At 38.1% G+C, this 26,053-nt stretch overlaps 1 long non-coding RNA gene across 2 annotated transcripts; it reads right to left on the bottom strand.

The window, feature by feature from the left end:
• Window positions 1-4,909: 4,909 nt before the first annotated feature.
• Window positions 4,910-5,982, bottom strand: LOC112733908 (uncharacterized). Of its 2 annotated transcripts, XR_011870388.1 has the most exons (4): window positions 5,585-5,982; window positions 5,389-5,477; window positions 5,214-5,267; window positions 4,910-4,980 (listed from the first exon to the last, which is right to left on the bottom strand). It is a non-coding gene; the product is annotated as an uncharacterized lncRNA (long non-coding RNA). The 2 variants fall into 2 exon arrangements; XR_011870387.1 differs by having other exon boundaries at window positions 5,389-5,982.
• Between the last annotated feature and the right edge of the window lie 20,071 nt (window positions 5,983-26,053).

Genomic DNA, 26,053 nt, shown 5'->3' with positions numbered 1-26,053 from the left:
TGGTATCTCCAAGATCCATTGAATCAAGATGGATTTCAGCATCTAATATCCATGATAAATAATTATTTTCAGATATATCAAGAGTATTGAATTCAAGATGAGAGAGTTTCGACATAATAAAAATTTGTTACCTGAGTCTTCCTAAATATTTGATCAGAGTCTCGTGCTGATAACGTGTTGTAGAATAAATAAATAAGGAAGAGGAAATAGATTCAAAACAAGAAATATAAATAGATAGCCTTAGTATTAATATTATATCTATCAATATAATTACTCAAAATAATAAAGATAATTCATATATGTAAATATATGTAACAACGTAAAAGAGAGGAAGAAATATTAGTAATGTATAGAAAGAGTATTATTGCTGTGTATAAAGAGAGAAAGAGAGAGAGAGAGAGAGAGAGAGAGAGAGAGAGAATAGTATTTATTATTGATTGTAGTGTGTTTCATTCAGAGGCTTAAGCCTCTATTTATAATGAAACATTTTCAAACTACATTTAATAGAGTCATCCTTGGTAAAGAGAGTTTCATTGGAAATGTGCATCCACATCAGTACTTATCACAACAAAAAGGAGGGTAGATGTAAGAGAGTATGATGGAGTGAAGTTATAGGGAAGATGAGAGGTTATCAAATCAAAAACTGCTTTAAATGCTCAGGGTTTCTTTGAATACCGCATTAAGAAATGAATAAATCTTTTATTTAAAGGATTTTAAAATTTAAAATCAATACAGACAATTTAGAAAAGACACATAAAAGGATTTTGAAAAGTAACTGACTTATTTGACTTGAAATACTACAAAATCAAATACTCCCCATTTTTTTATTTTGATAATCAAAACAAGCAAGAGGCCCATTTTATTAAACAAAAACTTTTTTACATGGGCCCAGCAGTGGTGTTCAGAAAACATAAAAGGCCACCATGGATTTGGTTTAGGTTTAGAAACATAAAATATTTAGTGCTTTGTTTGATCTTCAAGAAATCCAGAGGAAGTCATCATCTGTCCAATTTTGTCTCCTTGTAATTTGAGAGACACAAACAATCAGAAAGCATTTTAAGCATTTTTAATTCATAAACTCAGCATCAACCATTTCTAGTGCAGTTTTTAGTTTACAAAACTTATCTTTACACAAAATTTTAGTGAAGATATTAGCCAATTGATCCTCTGATTTTACAAATTGAATATCAATTGTTCCTTTTTGTACATGTTCTCTTATAGAATAAAACCTAACTTTAATGTGCTTAGTTCTTGAGTGTAAAATAGAATTTTTAGAAATATTTATGGCACTCAAGTTATCATAAAATAAAGGAATACTATTGGCTTACAATTTGTAATTGGCAAACTGAGTTTTGAACCAAATTAGCTGAGAACAACAAGAGGAGGCTGAGAGATATATTCGCCCTCAGCTGTTGACAAAGCAACAGTAGCTTGCTTTTTGCTCGACTAAACGTTTAAAGATTGTCCAAGAAAGCAGCAAATCCCTGAAGTTCTTCCTCTATCCGCATGATCACCCGCAAAATCTACGTCACAATACCCAACTACACAGAATTCATCAGTTTTAGGATACCACAGACCAAAATCAGATGTGCCTTTGATATATCTAATGATTTGTTTTACAGCTAAAAGATGAGATTCTTTTGGGTGAGATTGAAACCTAGAGCATATACCCACACTTTGAATAATATCCGGTCTAGAGGATGTTAGATACATGAGAGATCCAATCATTCCTCTATACCAAGTTTCATCAACATCTTTCTCATTTTCATCCTTATCAAGTTTGGTATTTGGATGCATTGGAGTACTCATTTGTTTGGAGTTTTCTAAGTTGAATTTCTTTACTAACTCCTTGGCATATTTACCTTGGTGTACAAAAATTCCACTAGGAGTTTATTTGATTTGGAGTCCAAGAAAGAATGTGAGTTCTCCCATCATACTCATATCAAACTCACTAGTCATTAGTTTTCCAAATTCTTCACACAAGGTTTCATTTGCCGATCCAAACACAATGTCATCCACACATACTTGGACAAGTATGAAATCCTTCATTGTTATCCCCCACAAAATGACCACTATGGTAGAACACAGGGATCACAAAATCCTCCATCTCTAAACATAACAAAGAACAATTTATTAAAAACATGCGCCACAATAGAATTCAATAAAATTCCTACTTATTGGTTCATTGTTTTCATTTTATGTTACAATAATCACCAGAACAAAACTATTACAATATTCCGTCACAAATTTCTAAACCCTAGGTCGAATAATAAACTAATAATCACTATTATTACAATGATAACTAAAAATAAACATTAGTTTCTAACTTCTTTAATGTGAGTCTCCAATGGTCACATCCACTTGTTCGCTGTGTATGACTTGGTGCTAATGGTAACGGTGACGAACAAAATGGTGATGTCAGAAGTGACACGTATGAATGTGGATGATGAGGGTTGAAGGTGACACGGATGAAAGTGGATAATGGTGATGATGTGGGCAACAATGTAGGGGTTTAACGTTGAAGATGGGTTATGATTCTCTCTGTAAATTGGTGAAGAGAGAGTAGACACTACAAGAAATTATTGGAATAGCGACCGATTTAGCGACCGATTCTGGTGGTTGCTAAAACCTTGGTCGCTAATTAGAAAATAGCGACCAACTTCGGTCGCTAACCATTAGCGACCGATTTTAGCGACCGATTTTTGAACAAGGCCACCAAACCTTCACCAAAGAGTATTAGTCGCTAAATCGGTCGCCAACATAATCGGTCGCTAAATGGTGGCCGAATTTTCCATCGCTAAATTGGTCGCTGAGTAAATCGGTCGCTAAATAGTGGCCAACTGTTCGGTCGTTAAATCGGTCACCATGAAATTGGTCGCTAATACCTGATTTGAAAATCTAAAATCGGTCGCTAAATTGGTCGTTAATTCCTGAACTAAAAATCTAAATCGGTCACTAAATCGGTTGTTGTTCCTAATTTTATAATTATAGATTTTTACTAATTTTACATTTACCATTATTAAAACTTAATTTTAATAAATAATTATATTTCTACAAAATATAAAAAGAATCAAGAATAGATTAATTTTCCAAATAAATACCAAAACATTCACAATGTCTACATAAAAATATAGAATTTAAAATATTGAAAATTCCTAAATACATTAAATTTATGATCCACAATCTAAACTAAAACATGATAAAAATAATTCATGAACAACATAACTATGCTCTATTCAATATCTACTTAGAGCAAGCATAAGACAATATTCAAATGCAAATGAATTTATAAGCATACAAAGAACTATTTTTAAACAATAAGAAAAAAATGCAATAGGGAGATGGAACTCAGAGAGCTGCTAGCGATGACAAAAAGGAGTATATATCTATCCGAAGAGCCACCAACCATGTGGCCGTTTTCTTTGAGTCACCTTTCTACAAATTCAAGCAATGCACCTGGCCCTTCCAGGTAACAATCCACATCTCGACTCGCAAGAGTAGCATACATTGCAATAAACCCTGCACCATTCATCACAAAATATCAGGCTTGCTAACAAAATATAAGAGTATGCTGATGTGACGATTCTAGAAAATTACCATTGTATCTTCCCATGAGCTTGACAACACCTATGCCATTCTCAATGCTCTCAACTTCAACATGCATTGCATTTATAGCACGTTGAGCCTCCTCAGCAGCTATGTCAAACCCGAATGACTTATCAATAACCTATCTAGAAAAGCATTTGCCAAGTTAGTTAAAAAATTGAAATACACAAAAGACCATTAAGGAATAGAAAAAGAATCTATATGTACCAGGATGTCATTATCTATGGTTTTGGGGATTCCTACAACAGCAACTTTGAGACCACGCCTTCTAACCTCCTCAAAAATCTTGCTAGCACCTCTTTGAGTTCCATCTTCTCCAATGATATAGACCTGATTTATTCCAAAGAACTATTATTAAAGAAAATGCTTGTTCCTTTATGAACGAAATATATAAAGCAAAGTATAAGTTAGGCCATTTATCATATAACCACTCTTTCTAATTTCTATTTAATGCAAATTAAAGTACTAGCTCCATTTATAGAAAACATATCATAGTAATTACCATTGTATTTTTTTCTTTTTTTCTTCTTTCTTTTGAAGGGATAATAGCCATAACTAAACTAGTTACAAGAGTAGATAATTGTTGAAATATCTAAACAAAATGTTAAACATACCTTAAGGAAATTATAGTAGCTAAATCGAAGGCCTGAAAAGGTTTTTGAATAGAGGTTCTTCTTCTTTACAATTGAAAGTGCCCGGTACATGATCCAAACTGCATTATATTCACTGATTAGTTGCAATACTTAATATAATGAAAAAAGGAAAGAAAAAAAAAACAGTTGGCCATTACAATATGAAAGGAAATGGTGCATTTTAAAGTCAACCAAAAACAAAATTCAGAAAACCAGATAGTCGTATAATATATGAACTCACTTTCACCAGGACCTACTCCCAAAGGATACAGCACAATAAACGCAGTGTACCCACAACAACAACAAAGCCTTGTCCCACTAAGTGGGGTCGGCTACATGAATCAAATGACGCCATTGTGCTCTGTCATGTATCATGTCTACAGAGAGACCGTTTACATATAGATCTTGTTTGACCACCTCATGGATGGTCTTCTTAGGTCTTCCTCTGCCTTTTGCCCCTTGTCCATCTTTCATCTCATCCACCCTCCTGACTGGATGTTCTATCGGTCTTCCTCTCACATGTCCAAACGCAGTGTATACCTAATTAAAGGATAAAACAAGTCAAGCTTAGATTTGAGAAAAAGTTGATTATGCTAATAACAGAACACTTTAAATTCAGATTTCAGTTAATTTATGTGACAGTCTGAGAAATTGTGATAAAATAGAAGAATTACCTGAGATAAGTTATCCAATAAGGGCAATTTCCAATGCAGCTAAAAGCATAATGTGAGTATCTAATGACCTGCATCTCCAAAGATTATTGCAGCACAATCATCTTTCTTATTAATAAATCTTATTAGGAAAATGGCCATGTCATGCATGTGCATATATAACACACTATGTGCATCAGAACTTGGTAATGATTTAGTAACTTATGACTGTTCACATGGCAAGGTCATGCTAGAAAATTAAATGAAACCAAACCAAACCAAACCAAACTAATCCAATCTATAGAATAATTAAAAATTAAATCACCTCGCTTATGCTCCATGCGAAAAAGGTGATAAAAACTGAAGGTAACTGCTGGACCTGCAGAAAGTATAATTTGCAGAAAAGCTACATTACAATGAACAAGTTTTTTTCTTTTACCAAAATCTAAACCAAACATGATATTATTAAGTGTATGGTGAAAGAGAAGAAAGTGAAGAACCTCATCAAGTTTGGTAACAATAGCAAGCAGAAAATGTGTCCTCCCTCCCCATTGCATAAGAGGAAGCAATGCTCCACTTGGCACAAGCCCTGAAAAGTTACACAATTTAATTTGTGCATTACAATGTAAATGTTGATAAAATGAAATTGGTTGCAAAGAATGTGATTTTGATTTTTGAGTGTATAGTAAAACCCACCAATGGCTCCATGTATAACTTCCAAGAATGCAGCACATTGCAGAAAACCTAAATTGCATTGTTACGCTAAGAAATTAACCCTAAATAAATTTAGAAACACTTGTAAAATTGGATCTGTATACAGTTAAGATAGTAATTATGAATAAGCAGTGCTAAATTGCTCATGACTAGGGTTTAAAGGAACGAGGGAAGGGTAGTTTGGGAATACGAAACTGATTTATCGATTTTCCAGCGGAAGAGTAAGCTCTGGAGACAGAAGAAGTGGATAGGAGGTTGCACAAAATCTGAAATGACGAAACAAAGAATGGCGATTATTATAAATTCAGAGATGAATTTTAAGAAAATGTGAAAGTACTGTGTAAAGAGAATCAGCTCCAAGGGCAGCAAACTTGGACTCTCTGGTGCGTACGAATCCCCACACCTTCGTACAGCAGTACCAGCAAGTGTATTGGGTCATCCAAGTAATACCTGAGTGAGTCATGGTCGATCCCACGAGGATTGTTGGCTTGAAGCAATCGATGGTTATCCTGCAGGTCTTAGTCAGATGGAAGAGTAGGAAACGTTGGTATGTTATTTTTAGAGGTAATGACCAAATTAGTACTCAAAAGATTCAAATGCTGACATTTTGGTACCTCACTATTGTTATTGACAAAATGGTCCTTAAAAGATTTTAAAATTTGACAAGCATGCTCCCAAGCTTGCCGGAGCAAATTTCTGGCAAGCACAATGTTGATGTGGCCACCGTGTTTTGGTGACTTGGCAAACCACCCCCAAAGTTTCCTCCCCAACGCACACTCCCTCCCCTTCCCTCTTCCTCCCTGTCGCAACCCCATCCCCAACGCACACTTCTCCCCCATCGCAGTTCCCGCCGCATTACAACCCCCTCCCCAACGTACACTTCCCCTTCCTCCCTCAATACCACTATTCACAGCAATAACAACTTTAGCATCAACAGCAACAACAATCTCCACCACTCTCCCTCTCCAACGTACACTACTCCTCCCTCCCTCAACCCCACCACTCGCAGTAACAATAGACTTAATATCAATAGCAACAATAATCTTCACCACTCCCCCTTCCCCAACGCACACTCCCCTCTCCCTCCCTCAACAGCACCATTCACAGCAACAACAACCTCAACATTAACAGAGTTGCCCCAAATCATGAATTGTCCCAAATTTTTAGGTTAAATTATCATTCAAAAAGATTAATAACAATAAAACTCAGAAAAAATAAACAAATTCATATACAATAATTAAAATAAAATAAAATAAAACTTAATACAGACACCACCAAAGGAAGAATAGAAGAAGAACACCAGACACAGAGGGGGCACGACACGATGAAGCCAAGATGAAACCCAGATAGAGGAGGCATGGCAGCGACTAGGGGCTAGCAGTAAGCAGATATAAGCAGTGAAGGCGACAGCGGTGAAGGTGCACAGACAACGCAATGCCACGAAGGAGACAGACGACACTGGTGGACGCAGAAGACTCGACGACGAGATGGCGACAGTGTGGCGTCGATGACACTGGCTCTGTAAGACTGAGAAGGTTGATTTGGGAGAGAGTGAGTTGAGAGTGTGAGAGTTGGGAAGGGGATTAGAATTCAAAGGGGCAAGAGAAGGGGATTAGGGTTCAAAAAGGGGGATTTTGGATTGAGGAGGGGGGAAGCGCATTGGGGATGGGGATTAGGGTTAGGGAGGGGGAGGGAAGGATTAGGGTTGGGTGAGGGGGGAGAGTGCAGTCAGGAAGGGGAAGGGGGAATGCGTTGGGGAGGGAGAAGAAGAAAGAGAAGTGCGTTGGAAAGGAAGAAAGGAAGAATTAGGGTGGGGGAGGATTTTTGCCATGTCATAAAAAGTGTAGTGGCCATGTCAGCACTGTGCTTTCCGTGCCGGAGATATGCTCTGGCGAACTCGTGGGTATGCTTCTCAAATTTTAAAATTTTTTAAGGACCATTTTGTCAATAACAATAGTAAGGTACCAAAATGTCAGCGATTGAATCTTTCGGGTACTGATTTGGTTATTACCTCTTATTTTTAATTGCATAAAAGTAAAGGAATAAATAAACAGGGTAATTAGAACTCAGAAGTCGTGTAAAACTATGAAAAGAGGGATAAAAATGAGGTAAAAAATTGGAGTTGCTTAATCTTTCTGAATTGATTCTGGTAGTACTATTTCCTTTGCTTGTGAGTGATTTCTTCAATGGCAGGCTGTATGTGATTGACACTGGTTTGAGCAGCTGCTAATGCTCCTCCATATATGAATCCCAGGTTTAGTGCGGATCCATTCTGATTGAGGGTGAAGCTCGTACAGTTCATTCTCCTTGATGATCCTACTCAAAACACCACAGACAAAGTCAGATCTTCTGGATCAGAGAATGATGCACCTTGGGTTCTAGCCTCTACCACAGAGACCCTAATCTCCCTGAAAATCGGCTGAACTGATGTCCCAAGAAGTCCCTAACAAAATCGTGGATTAGCCGTCTGAGAGACAGTAGTACTTTTATTAATTCATAGGACTCAACAGGGCTCCTCTCCTCAACCTAGGAGGTTTAGAAACTCATGCTGATGGTAAAACGTGTATGATGGTAAAAGTGATACAAAAGATGTCAAAAAGTGTTCGAATAACATGAATAAAATCCCTTAAATACTAAACAATGACTAGTAAGGGTAAAACAATCTTTTCAGTGCTAAAATCTACTTCTGGGGCCTACTTAGTGAGTGTTTGGGCTGAGCTTTAATGAGATCCACGTGCTATGAGGTCTCTGGGGCATGGAACGCCAGCTAGGGGGTCCTCTTTGGGCGTTTGTACATTGGTCTCTGCTCTTTGGGCGCTGGACGCTTGGAAGGGGGCAGAAGGCTGGTGTTGAATGCCAGTTTTGGGCCTTCTAATATGAAGCAATGTATAAACTATTATATATTGCTAGAAAGATCTAGAAGTCAGCTTTCCATAGTCGTTGAGAGCGCTCCATTTGGACATCTATAACTCCTGAAAAGCTCTTTTGAATGCAGGCAGGTCAGATTTGGACAGCATCTGCAGTGCTTTCTCTGTCTCTGAATCAGACTTCTGCTCCAACTCCTCAATTTCAGCCAGAAAATATATAAAATTGTATAAAATACAAAAACTCATAGTAGAATCTAGAAATATGAATTTAACACTAAAACCTATAAAAACTTAATGAAAACTAAATAAAAACTACTAAAAAATATATGAAAGTGATGCCAAAAAGCGTATAAAACATCCGCTCATCACAACACCAAACTTAAACCGTTGCTTGTCCCTAAGCAACTAAAAACATAGTAGGATAAAAAGAAAATTAAGATACAATAAATTTCTAAGTTTTAAATGAAGCTTAGTTACAATCAGATGAGCGGGAGTTAGTAGTTTTTTTCTTCTGAATAGTTTTGGCATCTCATTATCCATTGAAACTCAGAGATGTTGGCATCCTTAGGAACTTAGAATCCAGATGATATTATTGACTCTCTTAGTTAAGCTTATTTTGATTCTTGAACACAGCTTTCAGAGTCTTGGCTGTGACCCTAAGCACCTTGTTTTCCAGTATTACCACCGGATACAATAATGCTACCGACACTTTAATTGGGTGAACATTTTCAGATTGTGACTCAGTTTTGCTAGAGTCCCCAGATAGAGGTGTCCAGAGTTCTTAAGCACACTCTTTTGCTTTGGACCACGACTTTAACCGCTCAGTCTCAAGCTTTTCATTTGACACCTTCACACCACATAAGCACATGGTTAGGGACAACTTGGTTTAGCTACTTAGGCCAGGATTTTGTTCCTTTAGGCCCTCCTATCCATTAATACTCAAAACTTTTGGTCCTTTTTACCCTTGCCTTTTGGTTTAAAGGGTTTCTGGCTTTTTCAATTTGCCCTCCTTTTCCTGCATTTTTTGGTAGTAATGGATTTTTCTGCTTTTTATTTTTTTCGCCATTTTTTTCTATCTTTTTCACATGCATAATAAAATTTTTTCTTTTGCAACATGCTTTTTCTTTTGCTTTTTGCTGCTTTTTCTTGCTTCAAGAATCAATTTTTAGATTTTTTAGATTATCAATAATATTTTTCCTTTTTCCTTATTCTTTCAAAAGCCAACATTCTAAAATTTTAACTTCAAACATGCACTGTTTATTTCATACATTCAGAAAACAAAAGCAAATGATACCACATCAACATAATTAAATTAATCTTATTTTAAACTTGAAATTCATGCATCTCTCAATTTTTTTCAATAAAATTTTTTTATTTAAGTAAGGTGAGAAATATATGGAATATTTTACAACTTTAAGACATCAATGCAAATGATCATGCAACTAGAACTAGAGAACAGATAAATAAATAGACAGATAACAGAAAAATAACAGGAAAGGGGTGTAAAGAGAACGAATCCACCTGAGTGATGGTGGCTAGTGCTCCTCCTTGAGGATCCACTGTAGTGCTTGATCTCTTCAATGTCACTCCTTTGTCTTTATTGAGGCAGCTGCATAGGCTCTTGTAAATGCTTCCTAGTTTGCTCCATCCTCTTCTTCCATACTTAGGAGTGGTAGAAGTCAAAAAGCAAAGCTTTTGCAACACCAAACTTAAGAGTTTTACTCGTCCTCGAGCAAAGTAGAGTAGAAGAAGGTGGGGGAGGTGGAGCTTCTATGGGACCTACAGGTCCAGAGAGGCTGGAAAATCCAGTTTTCCTGCTTCTCTGCATTGGCGTTTGAACGCCCAGGGGCTACTCCCTAGCTGGTGTTCAACGCTAGCAATGCTGCCCATGATGGGCGTTGAACGCCCAGCAGGGATACCCTTGCTGGCGTTGAACTTTAACACTCTATCCAGAGTATTCTGTTTTCACTGCTGTGACATTTTATCTCTGTTCTGAATGCTGCATATGATCATGACTCTAACAACTGAAAGAAAAAAATGAAAGAAAATAAATATAGTTGAGTAAGGTTGGGTTGCCTCCCAACAATCGCTTCTTTAACGTCACTAGCTGGACTTCACTGTACTTAATCTAGTAACAATGTTGAGCCTCCTGGCTCTATATCTCCTTCAAGGTAATGCTTAATTCTCGATCCATTGACAGTGAACCTGTTTTCAGGACTTTTTCCTTGAAGTTCTATGTGTCCGTAAGGTGATACTCTTGTAATCACATACGGTGCCTTCCAGCAGGATTTGAGTTTCCCAGAGAATAATCTGAGCCTTGAGTTGAAGAGCAGAACTTTCTGTCTTGGTTCAAAGACTCTGGAAGCTATCTTCCTATCATGCCACCTCTTTGCATTTTTCTTATAGATCTTTGCATTTTCAAATGCATCTAAGTGGAATTCATCCAACTCATTTAGCTAGAGCAGCCGTTTTTCTCCTGCTGCTCTAGCATCGAGGTTGAGGAATCTAGTGGCCCAATAGGCCTTGTGTTCTAGTTCCACTGGAAAATGACAGGACTTCCCATGTACTAACTGATATGGTGAAGTTCCAATGGGGGTTTTGAAAGCTGTTCTGTATGCCCACAGAGCATCATCAAGTTTTCTAGACCAATCCTTTCTAGAGGCACTTACTGTCCTCTCTAGGATTCGCTTAGTTCTCTATTTGAGACTTCATCTTGCCCATTGGTTTGGGGATGATACGGTGTTGCTACTTTATGACAAACTCCGTAATGGCTTAAGACAAAATCCAGCTGTCTATTGCAGAAATGAGTTCCTCCATCACTGATTAATGTCCTAGGGTCACCAAATCTACTGAAGATGCTCTTTTGGAGGAACTTCATTACTACTTTGGTGTCATTGGTGGGTGTTGCTATTGCTTCAACCCATTTAGACACATAATCTACTGCCACAAGGATGTAGATGTTTGAGTATGAAGGCGGGAATGGTCCCATGAAATCTATGCCCCATACGTCAAACAACTCAATCTCTAGAAATTCTTGCTGAGGCATGTTGTGACCATGAGGAAGGTTGCCCGCTCTTCGGCAACTATCACAGTTACGGACGAATTCTCTAGAATCCTTAAAGAGAGTTGGCCAGTAAAAGCCACTTTGGAGCACCTTAGTTGCTGTCCGCTCACTTCCAAAGTGTCCTCCATAGTCAGATCTATGGCAATGCCATAGAATTATCTGTGCCTCTTCTTCAGACAGACAGCGTCGGATTATTCCATCCGAGCATCTCTTAAAGAGATATGGCTCATCCCATAGATAATATTTTGCATCATGCAAGAGTTTCCGGGCTTGCTGCCTGGTAAACTCCTTGGGAATGAACCGTATAGCCTTATAGTTTGCAATGTCTGCAAACCAAGGTACTGTTCGGATGGCATAGAGTTGCTCATCTGGAAAAGATTCGGATATGTCAGTGGAGGGAGAAGAAGTCCCTGCTACTGGCTCAATCCGAGACAAGTGATCAGCCACCTGATTTTCTGTCCCTTTTTTGTCCCTAATTTCTATATCAAACTCTTGTAGGAGTAACACCCATCTTATAAGTCTGGGTTTAGAATCCTGCTTAGTGAGTAGATATTTTAGAGCAGCATGGTCAGTATAAATAATGACCTTAGATCCTACTAGATAGGATCTGAACTTGTCAATGGCATAGACCACTGTAAGTAGCTCCTTTTCTGTAGTAGTGTAGTTTTTCTGCGCATCATTTAATACATGACTAGCATAATAAATGACATGCAGAAGCTTGTCATGTCTCTGCCCTAGGACCGTGCCAATTGCATGATTACTTGCATCACACATTAGCTCAAATGATAAGTCCCAGTTGGGTGCAGAGATGATAGGAGCAGTGACAAGCTTGGCTTTCAGAGTTTCAAAGGCATGCAGGCACTCTTGGTCAAAGACGAAAGGAACATCAGTAGCCAAGAGATTACACAGGGGTTTGACAATTTTAGAAAAATCTTTTATGAACCGCCTGTAGAATCCTGCATGTCCTAGGAAACTGCTGATTGCCTTGACATTAGTAGGTGGAGGCAAGTGTTCTATCACTTCCACCTTAACTTGATCCCCTTCTATCCCCTTGTTTGAGATCAGATGCCCAAGAACAATGCCTTCTGTTACCATGAAGTGACATTTCTCCCAGTTTAGAACCAGGTTTGTTTCTTGGCATCTTTTCAGGACCAGGGTCAGATGATCAAGACAGGAGTCAAATGAGTCTCCATAAACAGAGAAGTCATCCATGAATACTTCAAGGAATTTCTCTACCATATAAGAGAAGATGTATAACATGCATCTCTGAAAGGTGGCAGACGCATTGCACAGGCCAAATGGCATTCGTCTATAGGCGAACACGCCAGATGGACATGTGAATATTGTCTTCTCTTGATCCTGTGGATCCACTGCTATTTGATTGTACCTAGAATATCCATCCAGGAAATAATAAAAAGCATGATCTGCTAGTGTTTCTAACATTTGGTCAATGAAGGGTAAAGGAAAGTGATCTTTCCTGGTTGCGTCATTGAGTCTTCTGTAGTCAATGCACATACGCCACCATGTAACTATCCTTTTAAGGATCAGCTCATTCTTTTTATTATGAACCACTGTCATCTATCCCTTCTTAGGGACAACTTGGACATGGCTCACCCAGGGACTATCAGAAATGGGATAAATGATCCCAGCCTCATAGAGTTTAGTGGCTTCCTTCTGCACTACTTCCTTCATAGCTGGATTCAAACGCCTCTGTGGTTATACCACTTGTTTGGCATTATCCTCCAAAAGGATTTTATGCATGCATCGGGCAGGGCTAATGCCCTTAAGATAACTTATAATCTACCCAAGGGCGGTCCTATGTGTTTTAAGCACCTGAATTAGTGCTTCTTCTTCCTGTGGCTCTAGTGCTGAGCTTATGATCACAGGATAGGTGTCTCCTTCTCCCAGAAATGTATATTTCACGGAGGAAGGTAATGGCTTAAGCTCAAGCTTTAGAGACTTCTCCTTTTCCTCAGAGGTTTCTTCTAAATCAGGCTGAATATCATCAAAGATATCATCTAGCCCTTCATTGAAGCTTTCAGCCATGTTGACCTCTTCCACCAGGGAATCAATGAGGTCAATGCTCATGCATTCCTTAGGAATGTCTGGATGCTGCATAGCCTTGACAGCATTCAGTACAAACTTTTTCTCATTGACTCTTAGGGTTACTTCTCCTTTTTCAACATCAATAAGAGTCCGTTCTGTAAATAGGAAAGGTATTCCTAGGATAAGGGATGCACTCTTGTGCCCCTCCATATCTAATACCACAAAGTCAGTGGGAAAGGCAAAGGGTCCAACCCTGACAATCATATCTTCAACTACTCCTGATGGTATCTTAATAGAACCATCAGCAAGTTGAAGGCACATGCGGGTTGGTTTGACTTCATCAATCAAACTAAGCTTCGTTATTAGTGAAGTAGGTATTAGATTGATGCTTGCTCCAAGGTCACATAGAGCTGTCCTTGTACAAACATCACCTAGAGTGCATGGTATCATAAAGCTTCCAGTGTCTTTAAGCTTCTCTGGTAAACTGTTCTGAATGATTGCACTGCATTCCTCAGTGAGGAGGACTGTTTGTGTCTCTCTCCAATCCTTCTTATGACTTAGAATGTCCTTCATGGACTTTGCATAAGAAGGTATCTGTTCAAGAGCTTCAGTAAAAGGGATCTTTATCTCTAATGTTCTGAGATACTCTGCAAAGCGGGAAAACTGTTTATCCCTTTCCTCTTGATAGAGTTTCTGAGGAAATGGCATCTTAGCCTTATATTCATCAACCTTGGTTGATGAAGGCCGAATGTTATGTGAGTTGGAAGGGAGGTTACTAGCTTGCTTAGGAGGGTTATTATCAATGAATGATTGACCTTTCTTGCATGGGCGTTGAACGCCCATGCTGCTGCCCCCTAGGCATTTGAACGCCCAATCTCTGCCCTTTCCTGGTGTTCAACGCCAAGAGGGATACCTTTTTGGGCGTTTGAACACCCAGTCTCCGCCCTTTCCTGGCGTTCAATGCCAAAAGGGATGTCTCTCTGGGCGTTTAAATGCCCAGAGTTATTTTGTGCAGAGACCTGGGTATCCTCAATGGGCTTTTCGTTTTATTGTACTAAGATTGGGTGTTTAAGGTTTTCCCACTCCTCAGTTGGATAGCCTGGCATTCATCTGTTATCTGCTTAGATAACTGCTGCCTTATTTGACTCAACTAGGCTTCTACATTTCTGTTAGAAGCCTGAGTTTTTTGCAGAGCCTCTTGCAGTTCCAGCATTTACTAGGCAAGGGCTTGCAGTTGCTGAGTCAATGGGTCATCCTGCTCTGGAGGGTTAGGTTTAGCAACTACCGCCTTAACCTCTCCTTTTGTAGAGGTCTCAGGAGATGAGTACAGATGCTGATTAGTGGCAACGGTCTCAATAAGCTCTCGAGCCTCTCCAATGGTCTTTGTCATGTGCATGGAATCACCAGCAGAGTGGTCCAAGGACATTCTAGCCATGTCTGAAAGCCCATAGTAGAAGATGTCTAACTGTATCCATTTTGAAAACATTTCAGTGGGACATTTTCTTAGCATCCTCCTATACCTCTTCCAGGCATCATAAAGAGATTCACCATCTTTTTTTTTGAAGCATTGGATGTCTAATCTCAGATGGTTCATCTTTCTTGGGAGAAAGTATTGATTTAAAAACTTGTTCACTAACTGTTTCCAAGTTTTTAAACTAGCTTTAGGCTGGTTATCCAACCACCTTTTTGCTTGGTCCTTTACTGCAAAAGAAAAAAGCAATAATCTGTAAACATCTTGGTCTACTCCCTCACTGTGTACTATGTCAGCAATCTTTAAGAAATCTGCAAGAAATTCTGTAGGTTCTTCTTGAGAAAGCCCAGAATACTAGCAATTTTGCTGCACCAGAGTGATAAGTTGAGGGTTCACTTCAAAGTTACTAGCTCTGATGTGAGGTATGCTGATACTTCTTCCATAAAAGTCAGCAGTGGAATTTGTATAAAATTCCAGAGTTCTTCTGAACTCGTCATTCCTACTTGGGTTCATGATTAAGAAAGGTAGAAGATGAAGGAGTAGAAGAAGAGATAGAAGTAGAGAAGATAAACAATAATTAAAATTAATTAATTAAAAAGAATTTAATTCGAAAAAAGGAAGAGAGAGAAGATAAGCAATTAATTAAAAAGAGATTTGAATTTAAGATTTGAATTTTAAAAATTTAAATTTAAATTTTGAATTTTGAAATTGAAAATTGAATTTTGAAACTTGAAATTTGAATTTTAAATTTTAAATTTTGGATTTTTAAAATTTAAAAAAGATTTGAATTTTTAAAAGATTTAATTTTGAAAATGAAAATTTGAAAATTGAATTTTGAAAATTGAATTTTGAAATTTTGGATTTTGAATTTTAAAATCTGAAAATTTGAATTTTGAAATTTTGAAAGTTGAAAATTGAGTTTTGAAATGAGATAAGATAAGATTTTTGAAAAAGATATGATTTTTGAGAAAGATAAGATTTTTAAATTTGAAAAAGATTTGATTTTTGAAAGCTTGACAACTAAGATATGATAAGGAAAAAATTTGAAATTAAAATCTGAATTTTTACTTATGATTTTCTAAAATTAGCTAAAAGTTGGTTAGAAAAGATATTTTTTATTTTTGAATTTAATGAGGAAAGAGAAAAACAAGTAAAAGACTCAAGACTTAAAATTTTTAGATCTAATGCCCCTTATTTTCAAAAATTTTTTGAGAGAAATACAAAGGGACACCAAACTTAAAAATTTTAAGATCAAAACACAAGAAAAACTCAAGAACACTTTAAATACTAACAAGAACACAAAGAATAAAATTCAAAGACTTAAAGAACACAAGAACATAAAAGGAACACCAAACTTAAAATTTTTAGAAAACTAAAAGCAAATTTTCGAAAATTAAAAGAAAAATAACAAGAAAACACCAAACTTAAAGATTTGCCACAAGATTTAAGCAAAGAAAAATTATTTTCGAAAAAGTTTTAGAAAGAAAGACTCAAAGGAACAACAATTACCAAGAACATAAGAATAAGGCTCTAACCAACTGAACAACAAAAATAAAAATATTTTTGAAAAAGTTTTATAATTTTTTTTCGAAAATTTGAAGAAGGAGAAAATAAAAGATTTAATCAAGAACACAAACAAAGACTCAAACAAAGAAAAGACAAATATTTCTTGAAAAAGATTTAGGAAGAAGTTTTAAAATTTTTGGAATTGAAAAACAAAAACCAGGAAATAAGAACATGGAAGACTCAATACCAAGAACACAGATTAAACAAAGTAAAGAAAAATATATTTTTTTTAAAAAAAAGTTTTTGATTTTCAAAAATTTTAAGAAGAAAATAAAAATAGAAAAGCTAACAAAATAAAAAATTACCTGATCTCGGGAGCAAGACAATCCGTCAGTTTGTCCAAACTCAACAACCACCGGCAATGGCACCAAAAACTTGGTGCGTACGAATCCCCACACCTTCGCAGTACCAGTAGGTGCACTGGGTCATCCAAGTAATACCTGAGCGAGTCAGGGTCGATCCCACGAGGATTGTTGACTTGAAGCAATCTATGGTTATCCTGCAGGTCTTAGTCAAGTAGATGAAAGAGTAGGAGATGTTGGTATGTTATTTTTAATTGCATAAAAGTAAAGGAAATAAATAAACAGGGTAATTAGAACTCAGAAGTCGTGTAAAGTGTGAAAAGAGGGATAAGAATGAGGTAAAGGATTGGAGTTGCTTAGTCTTTCTGAATTGATCCTGGTAGTACTGTTTCTTTTACTTGTGAGTGATTTCTTCAATGGCAAGCTGTATGTGATTGACACTGGTTTGAGCAGCTGCCAATGCTCCTCCAGATCTGAACCCCAGGTTTAGTGCGGATCCATTCTGATTGAGGGTGAAGCTCGTACAGTTCATTCTCCTTGATGATCCTACTCAAAACGCCACAAACAAGGTCAGATCTTCTGGATCAGAGAATGCTGCACCTTGGGTTCTAGCCTCTACCACAGAGACCTTAATCTCCCCAAAAATTGGCTGAACTGATGTCCTGAGAAGTTTCCAACGAAATCGTGGATTAGCCGTCTGAGAGACGTATATTCAAGTTGATGGTTTATCATTATCCGATGAAAGACGTACTATGAACCCATGTAGAATGTGATAACCTTATGCCAGTTCAACACATTCATATTGATGAAGAATGAATATACATCTTAGAATTAATCAAACACGGATCAAAGAGAAACAGTAGCACTCTTGTTAATTCATAGAACTCAGCAGGGCTCCTCCCCTCAACCTAGGAGGTTTAGAAAATCATGCCGATGGTAAAACGTGTATGATGGTAAGAGTGATACAAAAGATGTCAAAAAGTGTTTGAATAACATGAATAAAATCCCTTAAATACTAAACAATGACTAGTAAGGGTAAAACCATCTTTTCAGAGCTAAATTCTGCTTATGGGGCCTACTTAGTGAGTGTTTGGGCTGAGATTTGATGAGATCCACATGCTATGAGGTATTTGGGGGCATGGAACGCCAGCTAGGGGGTCCGCTTTGGGTACATTGGTCTCTGCTCTTTGGGCGCTGGACGCCTGAAAGGGGCAGGAGGCTGGCGTTGAATGCCAGTTTTGGGTCTTCTAATCCGAAGCAAAGTATGGACTATTATATATTACTGGAAAGCTCTGGAAGTTAGTTTTTCATAGCCGTTAAGAGAGCTCCATTTGGACTTCTGTAATTCCAGAAAATCTCTTCCGAATATAGGCAGGTCAGATCTGAACAGCATTTGCAGTGCTTTCTCTGTCTCTGAATCAGACTTCTACTCCAGCTCCTCAATTTCAGCCAGAAAATACCTGAAATTTTACAAAAATACAAAAACTCATAGTAGAATCCAGAAATGTGAATTTAATACTAAAACCTATAAAAACTTAATGAAAACTAAATAAAAACTACTAAAAACTATATGAAAGTGATGCCAAAAAGCGTATAAAATACCCGCTCATTGATGACAAGTCATCTTAGCCTATTTTAGCTAGTCTTTTTCTTTAGTTTTCATTAGAATTATGCACTTTCTTGAGCTACAAGCAAGCTAATTGAGCAGATTTTCATGTTTCCCTTGATTGAACCAACCATATATGAATTCATGCCATTTCATGAGGTTTTAGGCTATATTTGTTGCATATTATGAAAGATTGAATATCTCATGATTTTGAGCATAGCTTTGATGAGTTTGGTTGATTAATGATAGGTGAAGAAAGCTTGGAGAAAGGTTGAAGCAAGAAGGAATGGCTAGAAGTAAAGAAAGGAATAAGTGAAATTGATCCTGGAGGCATGAAGTTAGCCCCAACGTTAGCCCCCTAACTTGGAGGCTAACGTTGGGCATGAAAGATCACTCCCTGGACTCCCCACGTTTGAGCCAACGTTAGCCCCCTAACTTGGAGGCTAACGTTGGCAAGAGAAACTTGAAACTCATCCCTGGGCCAGCCAACGTTTGCGCCAACGTTAGCCCCCTAACTTGGAGGCTAACGTTGGCACATGAGTTATAAAGGGGGAGAAGGCCAACGTTTGCGCCAACGTTAGCCCCCTAACTTGGAGGCTAACGTTGGCACATGAATCACAAAGGGAGGGGCACCAACGTTTGCGCCAACGTTAGCCCCCTAACTTGGAGGCTAACGTTGGCACCACTAGCACTAAGCAAGGCCAACGTTAGGGTCAAAGTTAGACCCCTAACGTTGGCACCAACGTCCAAACCAGGGAATCATGCTTGCTGCTATGAAAAGTTAGGGTCAAAGTTAGACCCCTAACTTTGGCCCTAACGTTGGGACCAACTTTGGCTAACTTCAAAACCGGTTCAATTGGTTCACTTCGGTTCTTCTTCAAACTTCAAGAGCAATCAACCAAGGCCTCTTTCAACCCAATTCCACCAAGAGCAAAGGCCCAACTCAAGGCTTGAAGATCATTTTGGAAAGTGTATAAATAGGATAGAATTCAAGTTATTCGGGGAGCTTTTCCTTTGAGAATTTTCATAATAGTTTTCGGAGAGCTTTTGAACTTGAGTGAACTTGAATTTCTTGTTTTCATTGCTTTCAATTTCATTTTACATTTGCCTTGGATCTTGGATTGGAGAATTGAAGAAATTCTGTTTCAATCTCAATCTTGGATCTCTCTGTTTCTTTACTGTTAATTGAATTCCATTTCCGGTTCATTGTTCTTCATCTTTTTTCTTTGCAATTTACAATTTCCTTGCTATTGTTCTTGTTGGATCTAGGAAGGCATTGAGATCTAGACTTAGTTTTCTAGTCTCTGGGTCCTGAGATCTGAATTTCTCATTTCAATTCCCTGTTTATTGCTTTTTCTGTTTATTTACTTTACTGCTTCAAGATCCGGTTCAATCCCAATTCCCTTTCCCTCTTCTGTTTGATGCAATTTAGTTTTTCCTTGTTTAAATTCTGCAAATCCATTCCCCAATTCCCTTTACATTTCAAGCAATTTATATTCCTTGCACTTTAAGATTCCGCAATTTACATTTCTTGCACTTTAAGTTTCTGCCATTTAATTTCTTGTTCTTTAAGTTTCAGCAATTTATTTCTTGTTCTCTTTACTTCAATGCAATTTACATTCTGCAAGTCACACAATCATCAACCAAATCTTGATTCGCTTGACTAAATCAACCACTAAACTAAAATTGCTTGATCCATCAATCCCTGTGGGATCGACCTCACTCCCGTGAGTTTTTATTACTTGATACGACCCGGTACACTTGCCGGTAAGTTTTGTGGTGTTTTGTGAGAGATTCGTTTCTCATCAAAATATCTCATCAAGTTTTTGGCGCCGTTGCCGGGGATTGATTAGATTGACAATGATTAAGTGAGGTGGTAATCTAGATCAAGCATTTTTTCTTTAATTTTGACTAACCCACTAACTGTTTGAAGTTTTGCCTGAGCTAATAGAAACCACATTCTAGCAATAGAGTGAAATTTCCTTGGCTCATCCTGCTGAATATGGTTTTCATAGTTTGGAAAACAAACGAGAGGAGTGGTTTCATTCATTACCCTCTCAAGTTTACCAACTGTTTGATACTTTGTGTCAACTGATCCTTCAATCATATCCTGGTCTGAATATGCTCTGTCTTCACTTGAATTGGTTATGACTGTGCAGATCATGGAAGGGAACTCAACAAATTCTAGCAATCATGAGAGTAATACCCCCACCTTGGATGATAATGTAACCCATAGTTCGAAGCAACTATCCATAGCCATGAATGATGTTGCCCAATGGTTTGAAGCTTTTCCACAAGGAAGCATTATCGGATGGGAAGAACTGATGAATGGACTCCTAGTCAAATTTAACTCATCACAAGGAGTTGTTAAGCAAGAGGCAGAAGTACATCCCTTAGAAAAAGAAATTGAAGGTGCTCGTGCAGTAATAAGCCAAAACAAGCAGATGCATCAGCAGACTCTACAACAATTAGATATGATGGCTAAAAAAATCATTGAGTTGAGACATGCTGTAGTACATACATACAACCTGACTCAAAGCTCATATGGGTGTAATCAAGCTGAACAAAGCTTTGGGGCCATTAACCATGAGCAACAAAGCTATGAGCAACAGCAAGCTCCTAGCAATCACTCTAGCATGCTCCAGAACAGACCTCAGAATGATGTGTACAATCCACCTTGGAGGACTCATTCTAATGGAAGGGGGGTTGAGAACCAAAACCAAAGACCAAGGGACTTCAACTGCAATAACCCCAACTTCAAAAATCAACTTAAAACACACCCCCACAACAACAATCACACACACTTCCAACCCCGTCCTACCTCACCATTTGCTCAAAATGACCTTCATCAACCACCACAACTGCCACAACCACTTCCAACCTTTCAAAGGATCTATATTCTAGAAATGCTGATGGAGAGATCCATAAGAATTCAAGAAATGATGGCAATAGAGCGGGAAGAAATAAAGAAGCACCAAGAGATGATAAGCAAGAACCAGGAGGCTTCACTCAGAAGACTTGAAAGGCAGGTGGAACAATTAGTGCAAAACCTTGCTGAATTGGGTGAAAAAAAGGGGACTCTGAACCCAAAGAGCCATGAAAAGGATGATGTGTTAAAAGAGAAGGGAGTCATGGAGGAAAATAAGAAGGCTATGGAAAGAGAAACAGAGGGAAGGAAGCCCATAGCAAGAGGAGGAAACCTGAGGCAACAGAAGCCTCAACTTCTATGAGCACAGAGTGAAGGATGTCAAGCTAGTGACAATAAAAGAGCGCTTGTTGGGAGGCAACCCAACCCGAGGTAGTTTTCTGTTCATAACTATTTTAAAAAAAAAAAGGTTAATTAGTTTTATCTATAATGCAAGAAGCTAAGTTTGGTGTGCACACCAAAACAATCTAAGGGAGAATGAAGGATTCTAAGTTTGGTGTTCCACCAAAATCCCATCATAAAATACATTCTCACTTTCTGCATAATGCTGGCTTCAAGCATGTTGGATGAACTAGTTAACTATTCTGCTGTTTCCTAGTTTTCAGTTTTATTGCTTTTGAAAAAGAAGAAAAAAAAAAGTATCACAAATGGTTAACCATTGGCAAGGTACTAAGTTTGGTGTTCCCACACCAAAGTAAGTTCAAAAAGCCCGCAAATAAATCATGAAAATTAACCATTGTTTCCAAGTGCTTGGGGAACAGGCAACTTTCAATATCATTGCAGAGGTCCATACAAGCTATTGAAAGGCTTAAGCATCATCAACCAAAGAAACAAAAGATGAACCTAAAGGCCAGCAATGATGATGATGAGAAGAAGGAAAGCAAGTGAACTCCAACAGGTTGTATTGTTAACTGATTATTTTACATCAAATATTGCTGTGATTGCAAGTTGGATTGTATCCCTATTTACCCTGCCTGTCTGCATAGTATGGTTTCCTTTCTATATACCCCTGCCTGCATGCATAGCATAGTCTTTCTTTATAATTCAATAAGCAAGGTGTCTGATCATTCACAACATTCTTATCTTCAAAACTTGTTTGCACTCAATTTTCAAGAAATGCATCACATGAAAGTTCTTTGAAAAGAAGGATTGAGGAATCAATCAGTTTTGAGGCAAGCAAAAGATTGGGAGAAGTGGTGGTTCTAGTTGTATGATTTTGTATCGAGGTTCCATGCTTGTGAAAACTTGCATGGGAGCTCATAGGCGGGACATGAAGTTCAAAGAAGTATTGTGGGGATTCTCAAAAATCTATTGATCCGAGAAGCAGCAAACAAAACAAAAGAAAGAAAAGAAAGTACAAAAACAAAAAGAACATGGTCCAAGGCTCTGAGCATCAATTACTAGGCAGAAAAGAAAGAAGAAACAATGACTCAAAGAGTTGTTAGCCTAGTAAAATGCTTGTGGTTGAAGTGTGTCAAGGAAAGAGGCTTGAGCAAGTAAATCCTCAGGGGTGCTTCAACACCTAATACCTTAAAACCAACTGGTTTAGGATTATTGATTGAAAGCTTATCTAAAGAGCCGCCTTGAGACATGATACTTAGAGTCGAGGCCAAAGCACAGAAACTATAAGCTGCTTCAAGGTGATTACATATAAAGAGATCTCCATGGTACCATTTGGATGAAAGTCCTAAGACCTACGACTCCCAATATGTAAGGACTAGTGAGCACTGAAGCCCTTGCATGAGCATATGATTTAGAGTTCACCCCACTGATACTTGATCACTTCACTCACTGCACTTTACAAGTGTTCCTCAACCCATCCTAATTGAAAGAACCTTGGAGCATAAATCTATTTCTTGCTTGGGGACAAGCAAGCTTTAAGTTTGGTGTTGTGATGACAAGTCATCTTAGCCTATTTTAGCTAGTCTTTTTCTTTAGTTTTCATTAGAATTATGCACTTTCTTGAGCTACAAGCAAGCTAATTGAGCAGATTTTCATGTTTCCCTTGATTGAACTAACCATATATGAATTCATGCCATTTCATGAGGTTTTAGGCTATATTTGTTGCATATTATGAAAGATTGAATATCTCATGATTTTGAGCATAGCTTTGATGAGTTTGGTTGATTAATGATAGGTGAAGAAAGCTTGGAGAAAGGTTGAAGCAAGAAGGAATGGCTAGAAGTGAAGAAAGGAATAAGTGAAATTGATCCTGGAGGCATGAAGTTAGCCCCAACGTTAGCCCCCTAACTTGGAGGCTAACGTTGGGCATGAAAGATCACTCCCTGGACTCCCCACGTTTGAGCCAACGTTAGCCCCCTAACTTGGAGGCTAACGTTGGCAAGAGAAACTTGAAACTCATCCCTGGGCCAGCCAACGTTTGCGCCAACGTTAGCCCCCTAACTTGGAGGCTAACGTTGGCACATGAGTTACAAAGGGGGAGAAGGCCAACGTTTGCGCCAACGTTAGCCCCCTAACTTGGAGGCTAACGTTGGCACCACTAGCACTAAGCAAGGCCAACGTTAGGGTCAAAGTTAGACCCCTAACGTTGGCACCAACGTCCAAACCAGGGAATCATGCTTGCTTCTATGAAAAGTTAGGGTCAAAGTTAGACCCCTAACTTTGGCCCTAACGTTGGGACCAACTTTGGCTAACTTCAAAACCGGTTCAATTGGTTCACTTCGGTTCTTCTTCAAACTTCAAGAGCAATCAACCAAGGCCTCTTTCAACCCAATTCCACCAAGAGCAAAGGCCCAACTCAAGGCTTGAAGATCATTTTGGAAAGTGTATAAATAGGATAGAATTCAAGTTATTCGGGGAGCTTTTCCTTTGAGAATTTTCATAATAGTTTTCGGAGAGCTTTTGAACTTGAGTGAACTTGAATTTCTTGTTTTCATTGCTTTCAATTTCATTTTACATTTGCCTTGGATCTTGGATTGGAGAATTGAAGAAATTCTGTTTCAATCTCAATCTTGGATCTCTCTGTTTCTTTACTGTTAATTGAATTCCATTTCCGGTTCATTGTTCTTCATCTCTTTTCTTTGCAATTTACAATTTCCTTGCTATTGTTCTTGTTGGATCTAGGAAGGCATTGAGATCTAGACTTAGTTTTCTAGTCTCTGGGTCCTGAGATCTGAATTTCTCATTTCAATTCCCTGTTTATTGCTTTTTCTGTTTATTTACTTTACTGCTTCAAGATCCGGTTCAATCCCAATTCCCTTTCCCTCTTCTGTTTGATGCAATTTAGTTTTTTCTTGTTTAAATTCTGCAAATCCATTCCCCAATTCCCTTTACATTTCAAGCAATTTATATTCCTTGCACTTTAAGATTCCGCAATTTACATTTCTTGCACTTTAAGTTTCTGCCATTTAATTTCTTGTTCTTTAAGTTTCAGCAATTTATTTCTTGTTCTCTTTACTTCAATGCAATTTACATTCTGCAAGTCACACAATCATCAACCAAATCTTGATTCGCTTGACTAAATCAACCACTAAACTAAAATTGCTTGATCCATCAATCCCTGTGGGATCGACCTCACTCCCGTGAGTTTTTATTACTTGATACGACCCGGTACACTTGCCGGTAACTTTTGTGGTGTTTTGTGAGAGATTCGTTTCTCATCAAAATATCTCATCACTCATCACTCTCTAGTGACACTTGAACCCTCTGGCAGTGCCAATTGCTTCTTGACTATGTCACAGACCTTCTGAACTGTCTCATGGTTCGCTTGCACAAAATAACAAAGTCCATGGTAGTCACAGACCTTCTGAATTGTTGCATTATATATTTTAGTAACCACAAAATAAAGAACAATTTGCAACAAAAATAGCTTCGATGAAAAAAATTCACATACCAAATCAGCAGAAGAGCCTCTTCATAATGCAACAATGAGAAGTTGAACTCAGTTGTGGTTCATCCATGAAGTTTGAAAGATGGCACTAAATTATGAAATTGATGAGTTTTAGGTCAATCATCAATGGAGGTTTTAGAGTTGAAGAATGAAACTGAGCAAAGAGAAAGAGAGAGAGTAACTGAAGGACAGAGCGACGGTGACGCGAGTGTGACGGTGCGACGGCGACGCGAGTGTGACGATGTGATGGCGACGCGAGTCTGACGGAGAGACGCCAGACGCGGCGGTAGTGATGTGACAATGGCGCGGCGGCAGTAAAGCGAAAAAGGCACAGCGGTAGTAGAGCGAAGATGGCGTGGCACTGAGGAGAAATGGAGAAGGCACGAATTAGGGTTTAATTTCTGAGATAAAATGTAATAGGTGAATTGGGATGAAACCAGGGAGGAGTACTAGCGAGAGTAACTCACATAATATTTTTTTTTAATTAGCGACTAATTTTGTGACCGGTTAGTTTATAAAATTAGTCGGTCACTAACCTATTTCGTGATCATAATTTTAGTGACCGAATTAGTAACAACCAATTTTTATTTATTTACTTATTGATCAGTTGCAAAATCGGTCGCTACATTTAAAAATAGCGACCGATTTTGTGACCAAGAGTCCCAAGGACATTCCTTCCTTTTGTTTTGGTTGCTAATTCGATCGCTAAATTAAAAAATAACGGCCGATTTTAGCGACCAATTTTATTTTGGT

The sequence above is a fragment of the Arachis hypogaea genome, chromosome 13 (genome assembly GCF_003086295.3).
Source record: "Arachis hypogaea cultivar Tifrunner chromosome 13, arahy.Tifrunner.gnm2.J5K5, whole genome shotgun sequence".
Taxonomy (NCBI): Eukaryota; Viridiplantae; Streptophyta; class Magnoliopsida; order Fabales; family Fabaceae; genus Arachis; species Arachis hypogaea.
The sequence above is the reverse complement of the archived record's forward strand: the minus strand, read 5'-3'. Positions and strand labels throughout refer to the sequence as shown.